Below are 9,291 nucleotides of genomic sequence, written 5' to 3'. Positions count from 1 at the left end.
AATAAAATGTGCTAAAGAAATTTAAAGTTCCAAAATCTTTATATTGAAATCTTCCACATTGCTGAAGTAATCAATATACCACTGAAACTTAATCCTAATAGTCCAAATTATATATAACGTACAGTCAAAGATATATATGTTTTTGGAATGTTCAGTGTATATTTATAGAATTTTAATTACCTATATGTAACGATTTCTATGCATTCATATTACGCCATTAACTGCAGCTTTTAAATTATTTGACACACCATGCAGTTACTTAGATTTCATGTAATATAGCTGTATTTTGTAATAAGTTAAATCTTTCTTTATTCTTTTTGCATCTTTCTATGAATAAAATCATTCATTCAACCATATTTTTAACTTCTTTCTTACCAGCCGTATCAGAATAGACAAGAGGTTTAAATGACAAATGTTCAATGCAAGAGTCATGTCGAGGACACACCTACTAATTTCAACTGTGAAGGAAGCTACAGTTCACGTGTAATTCAGATGCTTAAACTCTTTTTGTTCACATGTAATCAACACGTTATTTTCGCTGTTATAATATAATCAGAAAAATGATGCTCTGTGAACTACTTTACTCTGAAGATTCATTAGTCCTCATTCTAAAAGCACCAATCTGTGAGCAAGTACCTCTTTACTTACCCCATGATTGTCTTTTTAGTTTACTTTTTAAAAAAAGTATTCGTTTTAATATTGTATTTAGGGGTGTTTTGTTCACATGCTTTCCTGTGTCCTGTGCATCTGCAGCAATGGTAGAGACCAGAAATGGTTGTTGAATTACCCAGAATGAAAAATGTGCACAGGCATTTGTACTAGGCAAATGCACACAGGCGTTTGTGAGTGCTAGGAATCCAGCCCTGGTTCTCTGGAAGAGAAGCCAGTTCTCTGAACTCCTGTGGCATCTCTCCAGCACCTGAATCTTTATTTTAAAAATGTTTTAAAATTGCATTTTAAATGTGTATGTGTGTGAGTGTGTGTGTGTGTGTGTTAGCACACACAGCATGTGCATTCTCAAACATGCACTCACTTTTACCTGCTGAGTCACTTTACTGACACTAATGATTTTCCATTTTACAAATGGAATATGACTCTTCTGCACTCACTTCATGGACTCTATTTTGTGGCACTGAGTCTAAGTCATCCCTTTGTAATCTTTAGTTAACCTGAGACTATTTAACATGGAAAAATGTTACAAGAACATATGCTAATATATTTTATTAACTTAAAATTAGCCAGGAAGAAATATAACAGTTTTTTTCAAGAAAAAGAAAACAGAGGTAGACTTGTTGCTAATGACAAGAACAGGTAAAACACACCATTTCAAGAAAATAATATGCCCAGTCACTTTCACAACACTCTGAGACAGTTTGCCACAGATAGAATAGATTCTCACTAATATCACTACAAAAAAATGCAATTTAGAGAGAAAATAATATAGCTCCATATGTAAGAACTGAAATTCAGGAAAGTAGTGTATGACAAGTAAATAGTGATGAGAAGATCTCCAAAAAGTTAAGCATGGTTTGGTGAAAAATTCATGGTAACACAATTATAATGAGAATATCACAATAACACTTCAAATAATTTTTAAAGAACTCTTAATAATGTGTGTTATTACAATAGTCCAAAGGTGTGGGTGATGTATGTGGAGTAATCTAACAGCATTTGACAAATAAATGAAGATGTTAATTAATTCTGATTGTCCTAGGCTATGTATTTGCAATTAAATGAACAGAATATCTAATGCAATGAGAAAAATAACTTACTCTTTAGTGAGTACAAGGAAACATAGAAAAAAAAAGTAAAGTAAAATGGAAAATGCAAAAGAGTAGAAATTGAACAACAGCCTGCTCTTCAGCTCCATAAATAAATAAAGAAAATATTAGAAAGTAATTCTATTATTTAAAAAGTACAGCTGATCGATCTGACTTAAGTTTCCAGGAATTTTTTTTTTTCTTTTGATTTTTCGAGACAGGGTTTTTCTGTGGCTTTGGAGCCTGTCCTGGAACTAGCTCTGTTGACCAGGCTGGTCTCGAACTCACAGAGATCCGCCTGCCTCTGCCTCCCGAGTGCTGGGATTAAAGGCGTGTGCCACCATCGCCAGGCAGTTTCCAGGAATTTAAGTGAAGAGTTTGCATTCACAGGAAGCACCTTTTAAATAAAAATAAAGTAACAATGTAGGCAAATTCTACAATAAATTTGTCATCTATGTGCCCCTATGTGCAAAAACATAGAATAAAATTTATACCAGATACATAAAATGGCAGTGATGATGGACCAGTTAATTTTGTTAAAGAATAATTCATGAGGAATTATTCAACCATTTAATATGTACCTACCTGATAAACAAATTTGATCCTACATACAATAAGTAGTTTTCTCAAATTATATGAGAAAACTCAGTAAATTAAGAGCATGGTTTTTATTGTTCACCCATTGAACAGGTAAAGTCAGTTTTTATGTAGACTAAATAATATAATTGGCAAGTTTTAGTCACACAAAAGACAACAGCATAAACTGTATACAAAAGTCATTTTGTTTAGAATCACATCATATATTTACAAAATTATACCAGATATTTGTCGCTAAAGAAAACAGGCAGTCTCAAGCACTTGAATACTATGGAATATATCCTCAGAGCAAAATATAATCTTGCAATATATCAGTGACCTACTGAGATTTAGGCATAAAAATATGTAAAAGTATGAAACACTTTGACCTAAGATTTAACCATAAAAATATGTAAACATATGAAACATTTTAAAAGTACATTTTAAAGTAATCTTTGTGTCAAATAAAAAAATGTATTTATTTGTGCACTTGTAAGAAAATGATCACAGCACTTCCAGCTGTATTTGCACTGTAGTCTCTATTAAGAGAATATATAAGGAAAATAAGGCATATATATATATATATACTGTTTCCAAAGCATTAGGCGGTGGCTCTTGAGGGGGATGTGTGTAGTGTGTCAGTGGGGTAAAGATTGGGGTTTCAACAACTTTTACCATTCCCAGTTTATTCTAACTCTGTGCTTTAAGACTGTGCTCTCAATCAGTATATAAGATATCAGATGCTAATCCAGGACCATGTATGTCTGTCTGTCTGCTGCCATGTACTTCTGAACTTATAAGCCAAATAAACACTTCTGTAAGTTGCCTTGGTCATGCTGTCTTAAGATAGCTGTATAAAAGTAAATGAGACACGCAGAAAACTCCATTTACCTGGTTCCTATCAACTTTATGTGTGGAGGCTTGAAAATGTGAGCCTGTTTTCATGTTGATCAAAGGTCAGAGAGTTGGAACTTTCCTCTAGTTCCTTTAGTGTTTTAGGGTTAGGGTGTAAGCATGACTTCTTTTGTTCTAGCAACAGAATTTTTAACTGTGAATATAGCCCACGACTTTCAATTGGTATGTTAATTTCCTTGTATTATGTTAATGCAGTCTTTTGTCTTTCTCCTACGTTTTTGGGTCAGAGGTATTTTAAACAGTTGGAAATTAAATGTGGGCAAATTTTCAGTACTCACTGGAATTCACTGCTGATACTATCCTATATATTTCTCCGTTTTATTATTTTCATTCGTGTCTTCATATTCTTTACTATATTTCTAAATCCCATGCCTTTATCCTGACAAGAGGTATTTTTGTAGTGGCTGGTCCCCGACATTTATGTCTCTTAGTTAATGATAATTTGAAACCTTAAGTAAAGGGATGTGTTGTAGATGTATCCGTAGTGACTAGGCTCCACAACTCTAAGCTTTGATTGGTTGTGCTTTTCTCTAAGTCTCCCTTTGTAGCAAAGAGAAGGTTCCTTGCTGAGGGACAAGGACTACAGTTATCTGCAGGCATAAGACAAATACTTAGGATGTTGTTAGGGAGTCTGTTGTTTTAGTAAAGTAGTGCCTGTGGGTTGTTTAAGACTCATGACTTCACTAGCCCCAGGGAGTTGACCAGGGTTCCAATACCAGGCTTAATTTCTCTTTTGTTGAATGGATCTTAAATTCAATTAGAGAGCTGTTGGTCCCCAAGAAGGAAGGCGTATGTGACACTATTCTATCTTTATGGCTATCCTGCCAGGGTAGCCATTGTTGTTTTTCATAGGCGTCATAACTAATTAGAACTATCTGGTGAATCAATCCTTTTGAAGTTGGAACAATACCTTCTGGTACCATGAGAGCTAGTCCTTAGAAAGCAAAGATTCACGTCAGTTCCTGCACAGGCAACTCTCATTTTGCATGTGATGTTCATGTTGTCTTCAACAATAGGTACTTAACTTCCACCAATGGGGACAACTAAGGGCAATAATCATATCCAGTTACGTTTTGAGAGTCTTAAACAATCCTGACCAACAACTCAAAAGAGGGCTGCTCATGCCTATTGTTGGGATTTATTTAGGCGCTCTATGACTCTGGTTCTGGAGCCAAGACTGGAACTTTTTATTAAAATACGTGCGTATATATGTATCTACATCAACAGGTATCTTTAGGTAGATAGTTAATAGTATGAATCCTTACGAGTTTTTCAGACACCCTTACTGTGATTTTACACCCCTCCCTTCTTCTGTTTAAGTCTCTCCACTCCTTCCAATTAGAGTCCCCCTTTTCCATTTATTCCTTCAGATGCCATGTACCCTGATTCTCCACTATTTTTCTTTTTTACATATGTGTAAAACATACACAAAATTTAAAAATGAATTTTTATAATATAAAATATAAATTGTAAATTTATATATAAAATATAAGTATTATAAAAATTATAATGGTATAGCAGTTTTCAGGTAGAAATCAGATAATCCAAATGACCTGTGAACTACTTTTAACCTAGGTTTTTTTTTTTTTGGTTTCTAGAAATATACTTTGCCCACACTAGTAGATCTTCAAAGGAAGGGTAGTACAAGCTACATTAAGCCAACGTGAACACTGAAAGCCAAGCCTAACTTACTGATTTATATTTGACTGACTTATGCCTGGTTTCAAAGAGTCCATAGTCAATAGTGCAGACTAGGTTTCCAAGAACTATTATATTATTCGTCATCAGGAACTCATGAGTGAGATGTAATTAATTCATCTAATAATATAATGGGTATATATAGATAAGGTCCATTATGTTTATGAATAGAAGTACATTTAAATGCTCAAAATTACAAGAATATTTTTGTGGAATGAGAGCAACTCAATAGTATATCTATTCTCTTATCTCTTTGTCAAAATGGATTTAATCTCCAAACCGAACATTCCTAAAGCAAATTAAACATATTAAAATTGATGTATAAGAGCCATAAATGCTGATAAATAACACTTGGGAGACTGAAGAATCAGTGCCATTTCTTCAGCCCATGAGTTCAAGAAAATTCTGTGCTATGTAGCATATAGCACAAGGGCATAAGGAATTATTAAGACACTTGTAACACAACGTAAAATACATGGACCATTCTTTCTGAAAGTTGCTCTACAATATTCCATCATGCACAGAGCAAGTATCAAACAGCAATCACTAGCTGTAGGAACTGATTAACGGTCAGTTTAACTGAGGAAAGAGCTTTGGCTCCTGTTTTTTTATATTTCACTATTTGTGTATCATGAATCACCAGTCCCTTAGCATTTCATGCTCTGTAGTATGTGTTCTTTACAGCACTAACTGAAGTGCCCCTCCACAAGAAAAGTCACAGTGCAACATCGACAACTCCAATTTCTCAGGAGTTCTGTGAATTTTCCAAGTTAAATCCCAGTCCTTTGAAGGTTATAGAGATGGCCACCTGCAGCTTATAAGGAGAAATTCCCAGAAGAACAAATTCACTGATAACACTGTGATGCCTTGAGCACTTGGGTCAATTCTCAGAGGTTCCCAAGTTCTAAGACAAGAAATTAAAGTTATGTATGAACTGGTAGACTTGGTCCCTCTAACTATGGACTTTAGTATATAGCAAATGAGGAAACAATAAGTTGTAGACATATTATAGACATATTATAAGAACACACTCACAAATTGTTATTTAAATGTCATTTATCAGAGAAGAATTTTAGGAAAGTCAGAGATAACTTGGGATGAAAATAGTATGTAGAAAATAAAGATTTCAAGATGTAAATTTCAAGTAACATTAAGAATTCTGAAATAACCTCCTAGAAATATGTATTTCCCATTTATTAAAGGTGTCTTTGTGTTTGAGTCACACATTTAATTTTATCTCCCAACTTGTGTGTGTGTGTGTGTGTGTGATGTATGTACATGACTGAGTGTGGTTTGGATGCATACGTGACATGGTGTATGTATGATGGTCAGAGGATAACTTTTTGAGTCTGTTTTTTTCTTCTACCGTGGGACTGGAATAGAATTCAGTGTTTCAAGTATTGAGAGATGTACTCTCCTGCTGAGTATCTGACAGTCCAAGATTTTCTATATACTTAAATATTGTGATGTTAACTACAAAAGCATTTATGACTTTGTTGTACAATGTTTTTATATATTGTTTTACTTTTTTGAGTTTATTTCATAATACGAAGTTTGAAGAAAATTCTTAAATGACAAACGGTTAATTTAGAAACTGAGTAGTTAAACTTAGCTTAGAGTTTGTATGTTCTTTCTCCAAATGATGCTCTAAAATTCAATCTGCATTTCTACAACAGAAACACCAAGTTCATAAACCACAGTGTCTATGGAAATGCGAAGGAAGACAACCTATGCACACACATCAGCAGCAAACTGTATTCCATAAAATCTGTGTTTGTTTTTCTCTGACTTTTCAAAACAATTGTGGTTAAGTTTCAAAGGCATTGGAGTAGACTCACACCACCTTGTGAAGTGTCACATAAAATATGCAAACATTTGGTGGTGGAAATATAATCTCTAACCCAGAACATGAAGGGAAGTAGGGAACAGATTAAACGGGCTGTGCCGTGGGAGCAGCAGAGTTGATGAAAATGGTAAAAACAAATCCAAGAAGCACAAATGAAAGGGAAAAGAAAGAGATTTATTTGTAAATCAACTAATTTACTTTTCAAATGGAAACTAATTTATTTTATTTAAAGTTTTCAAGCCCTTTTCTTCTACTGGTATTTGCTTTTCCAGCTCATTAAGTTTCTGAATGATTAATCTTTACTCTCCAAGGAAGGAGAGTGAGATTATTTAGTGAAGTGTGGGAGGGCTGAGCCCCTCAGGACATAGTTTAATCCAACAACAGGGAACTCTGAGTTAAGGTTCCCATGCCATTGATACTAATAAAAATGATAATATTTCTCATTGCCTTTTAATGCACTGTAAATATAGAATGACCCGTGTTCATGTCATTATCTAGTGCTAGTATGTATAAGCATGTGTCACAGATCTACATATGTAAGCATTGACTCAACATATGTTCTATTAACTAATTTTGATATCAGGGTAATAAGATAAACTTCTATTAGAAAGCATGATCAAATTAAACTAATTTACAGTTTTACCCTATTTGTGGGGAAAAATCAAAAAGGTTATTTTGGTAATTGAGCTTAGACCCATAAAATATTGTATAAAATTTCAATCTCCGAAATAATTATTCCTGATATATTATAAATTAATGTTCCTCATGTGACAAATTAAAGTGAACTAGTTTAGAATATGTGGAGAACTCAGAAGGTCAGGGCCACCATCACATGCTTTAAGCCCATTCACATTCCCTTACCATTGGAATAACCATGAGGACATGGAGAATGAAGAAACTCTAAATCACCAACTCATTTTACTGTCACCCTCAAGGTGTTTAAACCGAATACACTCCTGTCCTACAGGAACTCTCTCTTACTTGCAGTCTTAATAATGTTTTTAACTTTAATGAAGATAGTTTTTAATACTGTCTTTTGTAGATCATGCTTTTGTTGCTTATAGAAAACTCACTGCCAGGAGACAAGAGCAGAGTCTGAACTCGGGTTCTGATCAGATGGAGGAGCTGCCCCACAGGATCATCAAGGAAACCCAGCATTTGCTGGCAGAACCAGTTCCTGGCATTAAAGCAGAACCGGATGAGAGCAACGCCCGTTATTTTCATGGGTCATTGGGGGCTCCCAGGACTCCCTCTTTGAGGGAGGGACTTTTAAATTTGAACTAGTCCTGTCAGAAGAATACCCAAAGACAGCACCTAAAGTGCGTTTCAGGACCCAAGTTTATCATCCCAATGTAGACAAGATGGGAAGAATATGTTTAGATATTTTGAAAGTGTGGTCCCCAGCACTACAGATTCGCACAGTTCTGCTGTCAATCCAGGCTTTGTTAAATGCTCCTAATCCAGATGATCCATTAGCAAATGATGTAGCCGAGCAGTGGAAGACCAATGAAGCCCACGCCGTAGAAACAGCGAGAGTATGGACTAGGCTATATGCCGTGAATAATATCTACTCAATCAGATCATCAAGTGTACATCACTTCTCCTGTTCTGCCAAGACTCTTTTCTTTTATTTTTTGTTTGCATTTAATGGACACAGTCTTAGAAACATTACAGAATAAAAGCCCAGGCATCTTCATCTTTGGTGATTACATGCACATTAGCAAATCTATGTCTTGTTCTGATTCACTGTTGGAAAGCATGAGCAGAGGCTAGAAGTGTCATCCGGGTTGTTGTGAAGTGTTTAAAAGCAGTGACTCTGCCTGGATGTGTTTCCCCACCCTAATTTAAGTACAAAGCACTGTCAATGAAGGTAGTTGTCAGAGTTAGCTGCCAGGGTATCAGTGTTTTTATTTTATTTTTTAGAGGGAAAGTTTTACTTCAATTTTATGGTCTCCTTTCCTCCTGGCCTGCCTGTGGGATCTAATTGCATCGGTTAAATGCAGCTAACCAGATTTTTAGAATATGTTCTCTAGCCAAGTCTAATTTTAGACACTGTAGATGGACAAGCTTGATTGTCTGAATCAAAATGGGAACATTAAATAAACATCACAGCCCTCACTAATAACACAGTGACTTCACTGTCAAGTGTAGAATCTCTGCCCCATCCCCCCCTTCCAAAAGAAGAAGAAAAAATCTTCTGACCGTTTTTTATGGCTTGTCTGGAAACTTCTGTAAATCTTATGCTTTAGTAAAATGGTTTTTTGTTATTCTACTTTGCCTTTGTACAGTTTATTGTAATGTGCTTATTTTTCTTTCCTGATGTGACAATTGTATTTAAAATCACATGGAATATTCTGTTTTGGTCTTCTCCATTTGACAAATTGATTAGCAAGTGGAGAATTTTACCAGTTTGTTTCATTGATGCAGATTTGTGATAGAATTTTACTGAATGGGTATTTATAAACTGGCTCTGACCACGTATGAAATATCAGTATC

At 34.9% G+C, this 9,291-nt stretch overlaps 1 pseudogene; it reads left to right on the top strand.

The window, feature by feature from the left end:
• Nucleotides 1-7,911: 7,911 nt before the first annotated feature.
• LOC130866207 (ubiquitin-conjugating enzyme E2 N-like) lies at nt 7,912-8,474 on the top strand (annotated as a pseudogene).
• Nucleotides 8,475-9,291: the final 817 nt, after the last annotated feature.

Source organism: Chionomys nivalis, chromosome 25, assembly GCF_950005125.1.
Source record: "Chionomys nivalis chromosome 25, mChiNiv1.1, whole genome shotgun sequence".
Lineage (NCBI taxonomy): Eukaryota > Metazoa > Chordata > Mammalia > Rodentia > Cricetidae > Chionomys > Chionomys nivalis.
Note: the sequence above shows the minus strand (reverse complement) of the source record. Positions and strands in the feature narration are given on the sequence as shown.